Genomic DNA, 16,497 nt, shown 5'->3' on the forward strand with positions numbered 1-16,497 from the left:
CCCCTTCTCTTCCCATTCTCCTTCCATCCTGCATCAGCAGTGCTTCAAACGCATATGTACAGATACCCCAGCATACATATTCAATCTCCATCCCCACCGCCCCCTGCAAACAGCTGCCCCTTGGCCTAGGGAAATGCAAACCAGGAGAATGACTTAGGTGAAGAGGCCCATGAAGACCCTGGACGCAGGTCTGTGTGATTTGGACGGGTAATTCCAGGATCCCGGCACCCACAGAAGAGTCTGAAGCAGAGCTTCTCATCATGATCCACTGTTGTTACTGGTCTGCTGTGGGGTAACTATAAGAACTGAACACAAGCATTTGGAAATGTACGGATGGACCATAAAGAAGGCTGAGCATGGAAGCATTGATGCTTTCAAATTGTGGTGCTGGAGAAGACTCTTGATAGTCCCTTGGACTGCAAGGAGATGAAACCAGTCAATCCTAAAGGAAATCAACCCTGAATATTCATTGGAAGGACTGATGCTGAAGCTGAAGCTGAAGCTCCAATACTTTGGCCACCTGATGTGTAAAGCCGACTCACGAGAAAAGACTCCGATGCTGGAAAAGATTGAGGGCAGGAGGAGAAGGGGACGACAGAGGAAGAGATGGTTGGATGGCATCACTGACTCAACGTACATGAACTTGAGCAAGTTCCAGGAGATAGTGAGGGACAGGGGAGCCTGGCATGATGCAGTCCATGGGGTCTCAAAGAGTTGGACACAACTGAGTGACTGAACAACAACAAAAAATGACAATCTGACATCCCTAGAACATCCAAGGGTGAACTTGTCCAACTGAACTTGCCTGGTTGAAGAGGGTATAGACCAGTTTCAGTGCTGTCAAACTCATGACGTGAGTTACAAGTGCTGGGAGCTGGGTGTTAATCATGCACATAGGACCAGTTATTTGTCGTGTGATGGACTGCGGAACAAAAAAAGCAACTGGCCAAGAGCAGGCAGTGAACATAGAAGCAGAGAGGTAACAGGAAGGGGGACTGAGCACAAGTCAGAGCTCCAAGCCCCTGGCACATGTTCCACTGTTCCACGGTATTTCACTTACAAAACACAAATTTAGACAAAGCTATTAAGGATTTCAAGATGGCACCTGCAGGGCATTAAATCCTAAGCACAGGCCCCTTCTGAACCTGGCAGGCCCTATGGGGCTTCACTGGTGGCACACCCAGGAAGCCAGTCCTGACAACACACAAGACAGATAGAGGCAGAGCTGCTCTGGCTGGAGTATATAAGGTCAGTCCTTCCCTTGCAGCGGCCCATTGACTCCCTGGGCATCTCTGCTGAGCCTCAGGATTCCTAGAAACGCAATTCATTTGGTCTAGTGTTTTCAGTTTTCATTGGTGGCTGAACAAAAGTTAGAGCTCTTTCCTAATCCTCAGTCTAGGGACTTCCTCAATGATTAAATGAGAAGAATAATTCCTACTTCCTGGGCTATTGTAAGGGTTAAACAAGACAACATATATTAAGGTTCTAATATGTTCAGCACGTGGGCTTCCCAGGTAGCTCAAAGGGTAAAGAATCTGCCTGCAATGCTGGAGATGCAGGCAGATGTGAGTTTTGATTCCCAGGTCGGGAAGATTCCTTGGAGGAGGGCATAGCAACCCATTCCAGTATTTTTTTTCCTGGGGAATTCCCATGGACAGAGGAGCCTGGTGGGCTACAGTCCACAAGGTCGCAAAGAGTCGGCCACGACTGAAGTGATTGAGCTTGCATGTCACTTTGCACTTCTTATTATTTAAGGTCCAACACCAGCTGCCTTGTCTCCTCAGGTCCCCCGCTCTCTTAGCCATATTAATTACATTCTTGATCTATGAGTCACACAAGCAGGGTCTGTGAAGAGCTCAATGACTGGCCCACGGAGCCTGATGCATGTGTGCATGCTCAGTCATTCAGTTGTGTCTGACTCTTTGCGACACCATGGGCTGTAGCCCACCAGGCTCCTCTGCCCATGGAATTTTTCAGACAAGAATACTGGAGTGGGTTGCCACTTCCTACTCCAGGGGATCTTCAACCCAGGGATTGAACCCGTGTCTCCTTCACTGGCTGGCAGATTCTTTACCACTAAGCCATCTGGGAAGCCCATACTGAACCTGATAAACAAGAAAAGCCCTGGTCATAAGCAGTGAACAAGGGCCTAGCTTGGGGCCTGGCATTGCCAGTGAGCAGAACCATCTCCTCAGTGTGGTCAAGAGGTCGCTGCAGGGGGTCAGGAATATGGGGTCATTTACTGTTACTTCTGCCTACAATTGATCAGATGGTTTTACTGCATGGATTTAATTTGACTTGTTTGGTTCCAAAAATAAGATGACTCAATATCAGGAAACCTGTTAACTATAAAAGTACACAAGGGAAAAAGAATTTTTACCTCATCATGCAGAGATAACAAGGAGGTAATGTCCTTCTGACAGATGCTATTGGTGCCTCCACCCAGGTTGACTTATCCAACCCCAGCTGTGGTGCATGCTGGTGGCTAATAGCTCATGCCTACATGCTTCTCCTAAGGCCTGTCCTTGGCCAAAGGAGGTCCCTTCACTGGAAGAGGCTTGGTTGATTATGTCAGGTATAGCTCATGGCCAATAAGAAGTGTGTAGGGGGGGTGTGTATAAGAGCCCAGTGCCCTTGCCTCTGAGCAGGATAATTTCTACAAAACAACTTTTCTCCAAAGTAACTCAGGGGATGAAGCTGGGGCTAGACTCATCCTGAAACTAATACATCTTTGCCCAGCTCCCTCCTCTTGGTCATCCTGCTTCCCTTGCTCCCTTCTTCACATGGTTTTCCTCCCAGGAGTATCTCCAGGAGTCACTGGCATAAAATCCCCATCTCAGGCTCTGCTTCTAGAGAACCAAACCTAAGACAGCATATATACCCTGCATACTTGATATATTTTTTCTGCCTCACCACATTGACCCTCCCCTCGTCTTGTCCTGCTCCAGGTCCTAGAACTCTGACTTGAAAAGTGCCATATTAACAAGCTCCCTTGCCCACTGGCTTCTAGTTGGGTTTGCCAATTGGCATCACGAGCTATTGAGGTGGGGTCTCTGCAGTAGTATATTGAGGTAGGCTCTGTGTTTTCCTATCTCCCTTCCAGTAGAGCTTCCATGGGTGCCCTTGTCCTCTACATATTCCTTCACCAGAAAAGGGTATAGAATCAAGAAAAGCCAGAGAGACTGTGCCATAGGAGGCTCCTGATGACTTCAAGGGGAGCTCAGAGGAGCGATGGTAAGAGAGAACAGATGGTAAGCTGTTGAGTAGGGAGTTACAGATGCTCGATCAGTCAGAGAGCATAGCTGCAAGCAACAAAAATTTACGCCAGTGAATTAAAGTAGAAAAGTGATTCATTTAAATAATCCGAGAAGAGCACAGAATATCTGGAAGGGCTGGAGACTGAGACACAGGCTGTCAATCAAGGAACAATGCCCCAAATCTTTCTATGGAGCTTGTCCTACCAGCCCTTGGACCCTGGAAACTCACCTTGGCATTGTTGCCACAGTTACACCGAAAAACTATTGTTGTTTTTCGGAAATTCAAGTTAACTGGGTGTCCTGAATTTTATCTGGCAACCCTACGGGGTGCCAAGTGACCCAGACTGGGGGCACACTGCTGTGAAAGTTGCATTGTACTAGATCCCGAGCTTCATCTGTATCCCTACTCCAGGCCAGCACTCTCCTACCTGGGACCTGGGGGGAGTTAACCTTATTTTGTAGGAAAAGAAACTGAAATTTAACTCTGGTTCTGTATATTTCCAAAGCTGGTGGTCTCAGCAAGCATTCACATTACCTTTGAGGAAAAACTCCCAAGGAGGCAGTTCTCAAATTTTAGTGTTTGTGAGAGCCACCTAAGTGAAAGTGAAAGTCACGCAGTTGTGTACTTGGCTCTTTGCGACCCCGTGGACTATACACTCCATGGAATTCTCCAAGCCGGAATACTGGAGTGGGTAGCCTTTCCCTTCTCCAGGGGATCTTCCCAACCCAGGGATCGAACCCAGGTCTCCCATATTGCAGGCAGATTCTTTACCAGCTGAGCCACAAGGGAAGCCCAAGAGAGCCACCTAAAGTCCCTGTTAAAATACAGGTCCTTACATCCACTCCCCAGAACTTCTGATTCATTGGGGGCTCAGGAATATACATTTTAACAAGTTCTTTCCATCCTTCCCCACCTCCAGTGATTCTAAGGCAAGGAATTCTAAAGACTGCACTTCTAAGCTCCTGGCATAGGGATCAACACTCCTACTAGTTTTGAAAGGTTTGCTGAAAAATGTCTACCTCCATTTCTTTCCACAGTGAATTCTGTAGCAGTAAATTGAGGGACATTTGTGTGCCCTTGGGGTACGTCCTTTTTGGACACCCTTCACAAAATGTTCATTCCATCCAGAAGACAAGCCAGAAGAGGGGAAACAGCTGTGTCCAAAGCTGGATGACAAATTGCAACCCAGGACTTCTTGCCAGTTTCTTGCTATTTTTGGAAATGGAACTGGGAGAGGGGCAGAGCGTAGAAGTGAAAAAAGAAAGCCAGAAACTGTGTGGGGAGCAGGATAAAGGGCCATTTCTCCTTAACCCTTGTTGAAGGTAATCACAGATCTCAGTCACTGAAACCACCTGCGAGTCATTCCCTCAACACTCAAAATCCAAAATGTTGAGTCATTAGCAGTCTGTTGGGGAAGAATCTTCTAAAGTCACATCAGATAAAATTCTGGCACATCAAACACTATCTGGGCTCAGGCTCTGAATACGTGGCTGATGATAAGCCTATCTGAACTGAGTTGTAAGTTAAATAAACTGCAACTACCCAGCCACTTACTGAGAATTTGTTTCCTCAGTTTTTCAAAATGAACTAGAATGGGAAGGTGTCCGTCATTTCTTCATGCTGGTGGGTAATTTCTGATTACACACATGATGTGCAAGAAGCTTATATGTGACTTTTGGAAAACGTTTACTTATTTATTTGGCTGCGTCAGGTCTTGGTTGTGGCAGGCAGGAGTTTTCGTTGCAACTCATGGGCTCTCTAGTTGTGGTTCGAGGGCTTAGTTGCTCCCAAGCCTGTGGGATCTTCACTCTCCCACCAAGGATTGAACCGGAGTTACCTGCATTTTAAGGCAGATTCTTAACCACCGGATCACAGGGAAGTCCCTACATGTGACTTTTTATGTGGCTGGTACAAGAAAATCCTTAAAAATGGGTAGCAACCCTTACATTTACTGTCAATTGATTTTGGGGAAGGATGGGGAAAGAATTGTTTTTTCAAGTGTATGGGATACCTGAATATCTACAGAAAAGACTGAAATTGGACTCCGTTTCTCACTATATATAAAAGTTAACCCAAAGTGGATCAAAGATCTAAATGTAATCACTTAAACTATTAAACACTTAAAACATTGATGTAAAATTTCACAACCTTGGATTAGGCAATGGTTTCTTAAAAATGACCCCAAAAGCAACAAGAAAAAAATGTAAATTACAGATCATCAAAATTTTAAGCTTTTGTGTTTCAAAGGATACCATGTGTAAAGTGAGAAGACAATTCACCAAACAGAAGAACAATTTTTGAAATTAGATATCTGGTAAGGGAGTCTTACTCCCCAAAACTTACACAACTCAACAATTAAAAGACATATAACCAAATTAAAACATAGGCAAAGGAGGTGAATAGACAGTTCTCCAAAAAAGATATGCTAACAGTTAATAAGCACATGAAAAGATGCAAGGACACTAGTTACCAGGAAAATACAAATCAAAACCACAGTGAGATATCACTTCAAACCCAATGGAATGGCTATAAAAAAAGACAAATAATGACAACTTTTGATGAAGATGTGGAGAATTTAGAACAATTTTATACTGCTGATGGGAACATAAAATGGTCCAGTCACTTTAGAAATCAGTCTGGCAGATCCTCCAAAGGTTAGACATAGTTGCCACAGGATCCAGAAATTCCAGTCTTAAATATACCCCCAAGAGAAATGAAAACCTATGTCCACACAAAGACTTGTACATGAATGTGGAAACACCCCCAAAGTGGAAATACCCTAAATATCCACCAGTTGATGGATGAATAAATAAAATATGGTATATACCTACAGTAGACTATTACTTAGCAGCAAACACAATGAAATACTGAGACAAGTTGCAACATTAGTAAACCTTGAAAACATTATGTTAAGTGAAAGAAGCCAGTTACAGAAGGCCACATATGGTATGATTCCATTTATGTGAAAAGATCAGAAAAGAGGCAAATCTATAGACAGAAATGTAGATTAGTGGTTGCCTGGAGCTGGGGAGGTTGGAGGGGCAATGAGGAGTGCCCGTTAATAGATACAGGATTCTTTTTAAGTGATGAAAATATTCTAAAATTGTGGGGATGGTTGCAGAGTTCTGAGAATATATGAACAGCCATTTAATTGTACACTTGAAATAGGTGAATTGTATGGTATGTGAATTATAGCTCAATGAAGCTGTAATTTTAAAAATGGCGAGCAGCACATTTTAGAATGGTATATCATCTTGAGAAAACACAGCACGTTTGGATTTGAACAGCAACAGTCAGGGAGAGAGACTGACCGATGGACTTTGAGTCCATAAGGATGCCTGCAGTACTCACTTCACAGTCCCCGAAGGTCATGAGTCCGCCTAGAAGAGCCCCGGAGATGGACCTCCAGCCAGTCAAACCTGCCCTTGCCTGTGGGGCTGGTGGTGAAAACGGCTCCCCTCGTCCCCCACCGTGACACCCAGCAGCGTGCAAGAAAGACACCTGCTGAGAGCAATGAACCCCAAGAAGGAAGGAAAGTCTCACCTATCCCCGGAGAAATCACCCCTGAATTCTCTCCCCAAAGAGACACTCAGAAGACCACAAACAAGCAATAAACTGGAAGGCAGCCAAAAGGAAAACTCACAATCTCCCTTTTCTTCTCCCTACTTAATACCCTTAGAACCTGTCTGTCTTAGCCTTTGCCCTCACTTTGATCCCCTCAGTGGCACCTCCCTTCCTTGAAGCTTCCACCTCTGCTCAGAGATCATTACAGAATAGATACTCCAGGGAGGGGACGCCCATATCTCTGAGTTAATTACCGCGGGACTGTCTCGACTCTGTAATAAAAACTCAGCTCTCTCTCCCATCAAAGAGCTTATTGTTTCTAAGGTACACAATACTGCTACGCTATGAACATAACAATGCCATATGCTCTTCCAGAGTCTTCCTCCCAAATTGCCCAAAAGACTTCTCTGATATTATTCCCTATCTATTTTGTCTTTCCTTGAAAAATTCTCTATTTTTTGGTGGTTGTGAAGTTACAAAGTTATTTTTGTCTGTATCGAAGAAATATTCTTTAATTGAAGTATAGTTGAAATACAACACAGTATTACATAAGTTACAAATGTATTGAATAATTATCTTTAAAAATGTCTCCCTTGTGCATTAGCTTGCTAGGGCCATCACAACAAAGTACCACAGGCTGAGAGGTTTAAAACAATAGAATTCATGACCTAATTTTACCTTAATTACCTCTTTCAAGAGTTTTTCTCCAAATATAATCATATTTGGAGGTACTGGGGGTTGGGATATCAATATCTCAATCTTGAGGGGACTGTATCACCTCACTTTTCCTTTTATAAAATAATGTTTCTATTTTTCTTGTATGAGAAATAGATATTTCACATAGAAAATTGATGGTAAGAAAAATATAAGAAAGTGAAAATTATTCATAATCCCACCAACCAGGGATAGCTGTTAGTTGACATTTTGCCTACTATGTCTGCAAACAGCTTTTAAGAAATGAGATTAGACCCTAATCCTGCTTCATTTTCCCCCTCACCTATCACCATTTCTACTCAGCCTTATTTCTACTTCATCTGCTTCTTCCCCTTCATAGATCACTTACACTTTTATCATCTGTCTTTCAATTAGCCAATCATTCGAAAGATATTCAGTGCCTAGTGGGGCTTCCCTGGTGACTCAGATAGCGAAGAATCTGCCTGCAGTGTGGGAGATCCGGCTTTGATCCCTGGGTCAGGAAGATCCCCTGGAGGAGGAAATGGCAGCCCACTCCAGTATTCTTGCCCGGAGGATTCCATGGACAGAGGAGCCTGGCGGGCTACAGTCCATGGGGTCACAAAGAGTCGGACACGCCTGAGCGACTAACACACAACACACAGTGCCTACTACGTGCCAGGCGCTACGCTGGGTGCTGGGTTACACCTGAGGCTCAGAGCCCAGTAGGGTTGCAGTCTGTCAGCTCAGCACACCTTCCTTCTCTTACCGCCCCTCCCCATCTCTTTTAAGTCCCCCCACTTCCACACCAGAGGGAATACCAGGGATGGAGGGAAAGATTGACTTCTCATTGGTGGGAGAAGGAAGACAAGAAGTTGAACTGGTGTAGACATAATTCCCTATGAGGGATGGAGGGCAAGGCAAGGCAGAGGTTGTTTGCAAGACAGTAAGTCACATCCATCATGTATCTGACTCCCCCTTCCTTGTCCACGTGGCCTGGTCTGGAGCCCACCGTCCTACTCAGGCTCAAACTGCCTCTTCGGATAATAGTTCACCTGAGCAACCCCAGGAACCCTGAGCCGCGGTGTCCTTATCATAGAACAGGATGACAACCGATGCCCCAGAGGAAGTCCCAGGAGTCAGGTGGGAGGGGTCCCCTCCAGGCGCTGTGGCATTCCTTGGCCAAGGCCCTGCCCATCATGGTCCCATTTTTTGGTAAGCAAGCTTGAATGGGGAGGCTTACTTTGATTGTTTTTTCTTACCCCACATCCTTCTGTGTTCAGACAACGTGTCCTGCTTGTGGCCTGGCTTTTTTCCACAAAGTCTGCAGATCTAATCAGTCAGGGATTTAAAACCACCCCAGGGGTTACCTCTCACGCGGCTCCAAAGGTGGCCAGCTCCATGTTTGTCTCCTCAGCCTGCCCTGGACATCTGCTTAGTTGGTGAAATTGTCCTCAGGGAAGAAGTCTTCCAATGCAATTTTCCTGCCTGTTTTCTTTTTGCCTAGGTTCAGTCACTTTGAGGATGGTTAGCCCTTTAAGGAAGGGGCTAACTTGCTTTTTTTTTTTTTTTTTTTTAACTCCTCAAGATTTCTAAGTTTAGTACAACCAGCTTTTTTAGCAGGCTCTTGTCAGGCCAGCTTTAGCTGGTACTAAATTGTTCTCTTAGGTGGACATTAGAAATTTAATGATAAAACCTCACTAGATATAAGAATTATATCTGGGTCAATCAGAAGTAGGAGATTTAGGTCAACTGAATAGAAATTTTAATTCTTGGAAATTTAAAATTATCCAAAGCAATCGATCAATGCTCTAGCATCTCTGAGTGCCTCCTCTGTGCCTACCAGCACTAGGCTGTCCTTGGAGGATGGAAAAGACCTGCCCGAATCCTTCCTGCTTCTATAATTTAGTTGGAAATTCAAGAGCTTACTTAAGAATTACTGGAAAATAGACCCATGCAAAATTCAAATAACACTCACCCTTCAGAGTGGCAAAAGTTAAGAAATCTGATAATATTAAATGTTGAAAGGTGTCAGTGAGTGAACTCTCTCAAAAATTGCTGGTAGGAGTGCAAATAGAACTATCTATTTTGGATGACCACTGGTAGAATTTAGGCAAGTTTAGAATTGTGCACATCATGACTCAGCAATTTCTTTTTTTCTTTCTTTTGCTGGCTGCACCTTGAGGCATGTGGGATTTTAGTTTCCAGAACAGGGATCGAACCCGTGATCACTCCCCTCCTACCCTCCACCCCCTGCAGTGGAAGCCTAGATTCTTAACTACTGGGCCTCCAGGGAAGTCCCCCTTGACTCAGCATTTTCAGCCTGAGTCTACTACTCAGAAAGAGTCTATTACTGTCTATCTACTGTAGAAAATCTCTTTACCATGGCACCCAGGCCTGTTGAGGACATTCTTTACACCCCTATAACAGTGAAAAATGGAATCAATTTAGCCATGCATCAGTTGCATAAATACTAAATTAACTGTGCTTTACCTACACTGTGAAATTCTATACAGTAATTTAAAAAGCATAAAGATTTATGTAGGTAGAAGTCCAGTATATAATCTCTTTCTTTGCAAGCTCAGTGGTGTTTGATTCCCTGCAACCACATGGACTGTGGCCAGACAGGCTCCTCTGTCCTTTCCAGGCAAGAATACTGGAGTGGGTTGCCATTTCCTACTCCATCAGTATATAAGAATAAGTGGAATAAAGGAATCAGATGATAAATATGTAGGAATGACAGTTTTTGTGTAGGCAAGAAAAAACTATATTACATACTATGTTATTGTTGTTATATTCTTGCTCGATACATATGCACACATGTGTGTATGTATACACACCATTCATCACTGTTGGAATTTTTTGTTCCAGGTCTGCCTGCTCCACTAGTCTGGTTGCTCCACAAAGCCAAGGACCATACCTGTCTTGCTCATGACAAGATCTGGCATGTATTAGGCATTCAAGAAATGTTTGTTGGAAGAGTCCTGAACCGTTGAGCAGGTTGCCAGAGCTAGAATCATCCCTTAGAAAGAAGCTGTCACATAGACCTCTGTGAGTTCAGTGTTTCCTCCTGTGGTGGACTGAACAGCTGAAATCCCAAAGAAGCAAGTGCAAAGGCGCAACAGGCCAGTGATTCCCATGACTGCAGCGGTATCAGGCAGTGCAGGAAAGAGCTCACATAAACAGTATAATGATTCCCCAGGTGAGACCTGTTAAAGGCTGCTGGCCACTCACCCCACACCCCTCTTCAGGTTGCTGTGACTCCCAGGAGCTCCCAATCAGGGCAGATGTCTTTCCAGGATTTGGGGCTGAGTGCAAACCCTAAGTCCACTTGACCTTTGGGGGCTCATGCTGCAGGAAGGAGGGATGGCTTTCCCTCATCATGAATGTCACGACCCTCTGGCAAGAGCAGTTCTCCCACAACTTCAGCCCAGTAAGGTCATCCTGTGCCCAGCTACAGGAAGGGCTGGTGACAGGGCTGTGCAATGCTGCCTAGGGGCTGGCGATGGTACAGCCAGAGGTGAGTCACGCTGGCCTTTCCTTTCCTCTCTCTCCAGATGGCTGCCTCGCTGCAGGGAAGGGGAGCTTTGATGGGGGTGGGGGCGGAGCATGGGAAAGGTGCCAAGGCCCTGACCTCTGGGCATTTGAGTCTAGGTTGAAAGGTCTACAGGGTCAACTTTGTGCAAAAGAAGAACCCCCCAGCCTCCAAAATGCTCCCTCTTTCCACTGATGCTTAAAATTCCTTCCCCAGTGCCTTTTATACTATGATTAGCACTAAGGTTTAACTTTTAGTTAGTTCCAGGAGAGAAAGCCTGGTAATTGAAATTCACCTCTTCCCACCTCTCCTAATCTTTTAAAAGCAGAGAGGATTCTTGTACGCTAGAATGACCTCATGCCTTGCTTCTGAGTTGAAGAATCCAGGTAATTAACTGGTGGAAAGGAAATCAAAGAAAAGGGAGACATTAGGTTGACTTAGGTTGACTGCAGACGGTGACTGCAGCCATGAAATTAAAAGACGCTTACTCCTTGGAAGGAAAGTTATGACCAACCTAGACAGCATATTAAAAAGCATAGACATTACTTTGTCAACAAAGGTCCGTCTAGTCAAGGCTATGGTTTTTCCAGTGGTCATGTATGGATGTGAGAGTTGGACTATAAAGAAAGCTGAGCACCAAAGAATTGATGGTTTTGAACTGTGGTGTTGGAGAAGACTCGAGAGTCCCTTGGACTGCAAGGAGATCCAACCAGTCCATCTTAAAGGAAATCAGTCCTGAATATTCATTGGAAGGACTGATGTTGAAGCTGAAACTCCAATACTTTGGCCACCTGATGCGAAGAACTGACTCATATGAAAAGACCCTGATGCTGGGAAAGATTGAAGGCAGGAGGAGAAGGGGACGACAGAAGATGAGATGGTTGCATGGCATCACCTACTCAATGGACATGATTTGAGTAAACTCCAGGAGTTGGGGATGGACAGGGAAGCATGGCATGCTGCAGTCCACGGGGTTGCAAAGAGTCAGACGTGACTGAGAGACTGAACTGAACTGAAGGTTCACTTATTTATTAGGGTCTACATGGAGAAGGAGCAGGAAGCAAAAAAGCCATGTCAGGGACAGAAAGAGGAGGGAGAGAGATTCAGGGAGACGGGAGCCACTGCCAGGTTTGTTAAAAAAAAAAAAAAAAATATATATATATATATATATATATATCTGAGTCAGAGGATTTCAAAGAGGTTTAGTTATGCATCAAAAGTAAACTCCTTCCAAAATCCTGCCATTTGTGACAACATGGATGAGCCTGGAGGGCCTTGTGCTTAGTGAAATAAGCCAAAGAAAGACAGATACTGCATGACTTCACTTATATGTGTAATCTTAACAGCAACAACAACAAATTAAATGCATGGAAATAGAGAGTAGAAAAGTGGTTGCCAGGGGCTACGGGTGGGGGAAACAGGGAGAGGTTGTTAAAAGGGTACAAGCTTTCAGCTATTAGATGAATAAGATCTGAGGATCTAAAGTATAGCATGATGACTATAGTTGATAATACCATACTGTATTACTGAAATTTGCTAATAGAGTAGAGCTTAGGCAATGAGTATCTATTAATTACATGGGGGGGAATTCTTTCACAATGCACATATATATCAAGTCAGTATGTTAGTCACTCAATCAAATCTAACTCTTTGCAACCCCAGGGCCTGTAGCCTGCCAGGCTCCCCTGTCCATGTAATTTTCAAGGCAAGAATACTGGAGTGGGTAGCCATTCCCTTCTCCAGGGATCTTCCCAACCCAGGGATCAAACCCAGGTCTCCTGTATTGCAGGTAGATTCTTTATCATCTAAGCCACAAGGGAAGCCTGTCATGTAGTATATTTTAAGTATATTATGATTTTATTAGTCAATAATGACTTTAATTTTTTAATGAAAAAAATTAAAAATTCCTTCTTTTGTGATACCTTTCTTGTAAGATAAAGCAGGAATTGAATTGCATTTTTTCCTTTATTCCACATCTCTGAATCTGCCTCCATTTTAAGACTGCACCTCTTGAGGCCCTAATGTCTGTGAGCTGAATGACTTAAATACACATTCATTCAACAGGTGTGACTGGCGGCTGTGTGTCCAGGAGGCGTGTACTACAGTGGGTGGCACTGCGTCTGCAGCCACACAGGCCTGGGTTCAAATCCCAGCTCCGCCACTTACAAGCTGTGCGACCTTTCTGAAGTGACTAAATAATAACATTTACCTTTTTTTCCCCCCATTTTGGGCTACCAAGTATCAAACTCTCTGCTATGATTATTCCCATTTTACAGGCTAGGACATAGGACACTATCTCAGAGAGGCCAAGTAACTTGCTCAAACAGTCTGCCAATGGTGGAACCCAGACTCAGTCCTCAGGTCTGTGTGACTCCAAAGACATCTTGTCCCTATCTTCTGTCTCTGTCTTTGCTCCACTGCTCAGCATCATTAAGCTTCAATTTTCTTGGGTAAAGAATGAGAATTATGATATCTGCATCAAAGATTGGTGATCAAAGGCAGAAAGGGCAGGTGAGACCGGCTCTGGGCCTGGCACACAGTCAGGGTTGATTTCTCAACTTTCTACCCCCAGGCACAACCAGATGTTGATTCCAGATCTTTACTCAAGAGTAAACGGATGGGATGGGGGGAGGGGTACTAAGTGGGTGACAGAAAATGGAGAAAAGAGATGAGGACAAGAGAGTATTATCAAAGATCAACTTTGCCAAGTCCACAGCTTTGTTTCAGATCCAGCCAGGGCAGAGCAACCCCTAAAGAGTCTAAGACTTCCTCGGTGGCTCAGATGGTAAAGAATCTGCCTGCAATACAGGAGACCTGGGTTCAATCCCTGGGTTGGAAAGATCCCTTGGAGAAGGAAATAGCAACCCACTCCATTATTCTTGCCAGGAAATTCCCATGGACAGAGAAGCTTGGCAGGCTTCAGTCCATGTGGTCGCAAAGAGTCAGACACGACTGGGCCCGCGTGCATGCAAGGAGTCTAAGACCCAGAGATTATGGGGCCCCAGGAATCCATCAAGAGGTCAGAAGTTTGAGCTAACATAGGAGCCCCAGATGACAGAGCACATGGCTGGCAGATGAGGGTCTCTTTACTATAATGTCATTAGCGAGCTGTTGTGTGACAGGGATAAAAGATAAAACACAGTATCCACCAGCCCTCACTGGGCCCCACCTTCTTTAGAAGGACAGATCATTTGGAGCTTGGCCAGCTATGGACCTTTGCTGTGTTGAAGAGAAGTGGTTTTCTCTGTGCTGAGCTAGAAACAGAAAAAAGAGCATGGGCCAGAGGTTCACTGACATTTACTGCACCCCTCTGGGGTGCTGGGCTCTACTCCAGGGCAGTGGAGGAGAGAGAGACTCAGTCCTTGCCCTTTGGTGGAGATATTCAGGATGTGGGCAAGAAAGATGTCCAAGACATATTGCTGGTGGCAAAGAACAAAATCTGCCAAAGAGACGCAGAGGCCAAATCATGGGTGTCAAACCTTGTCAAGGAGTTTGGATGACGTCCTGTTGGCAGTGGCAGCCTGAGAACAGTATAGAGGATCCATTTGAAGGGCTTAAGCCTGGAGGCAAGGGATTCAGCCAGGACAGCCTTGCCTTTGGGGCTCTGCCTGCTTCTGGAGTGTCCCTTAGCCCTTTGAATGCACGGTTGAGGTGATAATCTTCCCAGCTGGGATCACCAAATTGGAAACCACTCTCAGAAGGCTGTGACTGGTAATAACTCCACTTCAGAAAGATGGCATTTGCCAAAATACATACCTGACAAGTACAATTGAATATTTAGAAAGAAAAGGAATACAATCATAAATTAGTTGGAATAATCATCTGTAATCACAATCTAGATGAAAAGACTTTCAATAACAATTTCAAAAGGACACAGGCAGAACGGATAGGATTAAGCTTCCCAGGCCACTCACTACAGTTCCCTATGAATGCTTAAACAGTTGGTGAGATCTAAAACCCCTTCTGTAGCATCACATAAGACAGATACTGTGAGTTTTCTATCAGAAACAGGAAAAAAAAACACCCTCCAGTTGGGCTGATTTGATTTTCTATCTCTGAAATGCAGTAATTGGCTCTTATACCCCCAGTTCCTGTCTCTGAGCTATCCCTGGATAGTTTTTAAAGCAGGTTTAAGCTTTATATTTTCTTCTGAGAAGTCAAGTTCAAGCTCCCCACCCTCAACAAGTTCCTGCAAGAATCCAGGAGTAGGAACAGTTGGTTTTGCTTTAAGTCCTATTACCATTCTTGATATTTACAGAAGGAGGTGGCTCTTCCAATGGATGGGCTTGGACAACATTACCTGTAAAGTCAATAATCTGCTTGTGTGACCTAACTCCATCCCAAACGCACGGATTCCATTTTGAAACAGGTTCTGCTGTTGTTCAGTCACTCAGTGATGTCTGACTCTTTGTGACACCACGGACTGCAGCACTCCAGGCTTCCCTGTCCCTCACCATCTCCCAGAGTTTGCCCCCAAGTTCATGTCCACTGAATCAGTGATGCCATCTAAACCATCTCATCCTCTGCAAGCCTCTTCTCCTTTTGCCTTCAAAAAGTCAGCTCATTGAAAAAGACCCTGATGCTGGGAAGGACTGAAGGCAAAAGGTTCTGCTGAGTTTGGCATAACAGAACCAAGGGATGTGAAGTCTGAGAAAAATCAAAATCCCTTCTAGGGATTTTCTTCATTGTAAGACAATATCGAAACTGATTTTTCTCCAAGTTTCCCTGAGTGTCTGGATCAGACCTCAACGATATACAAGGAGGTAGGTAGCCCTGTGGGAAACTTCAAGAGCCCAGGGGCATGCAGGACCTTAGACAGACACAGTCCTGGGACTGGCTTACTCAGGCCCCATGCTACTGACCCCCTGGCTCTCTAGCTGCTGTTCAAAAAAAATCAGCACATGGTGGCTCATGCATTTCTGAGAAGATAGCCACTAAAAGTCTCTTCTCTGCTCTTTGTTGTCATTCCTCTCTCAGAGACTACAACCATCTTCACCAATTTGACGCATAGTCTGACTCTCAACCCTCTGCTTCCATCAGTTCATCTCAACTAGTACCTGCTGAACTCAACACATGCCCAGACATTTCACCAGACTCTGGTGTCTCACAGAGAGAGAGTTACAGTCTTTACCCCACAGGTACTCACATTTAGTCAGAGAGTCAGATGTAAAAATCACTGCAGTCCTTATAAATCAAGTCATCCTTGTGGTCCAGTCTCAGAATAACATTAGACTGACGGAAATCATGTTCAACACTTGTAAGTTACTAGAAATGAATTTAAACCCTTTACTTGATTTTTTAGAGACAAGCAAAGGCAGTTCCATTCATAATCCACTGCAACACTTTACAGTCTCCCTAGAGCCATACTGAATTAGTAATCTGGAAAACCAAATTATGGGCATATGAGAAATCAGAGGAAAAGTTCAACGACATGGAAGATGATGGATTAAAGAGGATGAGTCTGGAGG

At 44.5% G+C, this 16,497-nt stretch overlaps 1 protein-coding gene across 2 annotated transcripts in view; it reads right to left on the reverse strand.

The window, feature by feature from the left end:
• Positions 1-16,497, reverse strand: part of BAALC (BAALC binder of MAP3K1 and KLF4) — an 88,822-nt gene that overhangs the window by 18,913 nt on the left and 53,412 nt on the right. The gene's annotated exons all lie outside the window — the stretch shown is intronic.

This window comes from Odocoileus virginianus, chromosome 15, assembly GCF_023699985.2.
Source record: "Odocoileus virginianus isolate 20LAN1187 ecotype Illinois chromosome 15, Ovbor_1.2, whole genome shotgun sequence".
In the NCBI taxonomy this organism is placed as follows: Eukaryota; Metazoa; Chordata; class Mammalia; order Artiodactyla; family Cervidae; genus Odocoileus; species Odocoileus virginianus.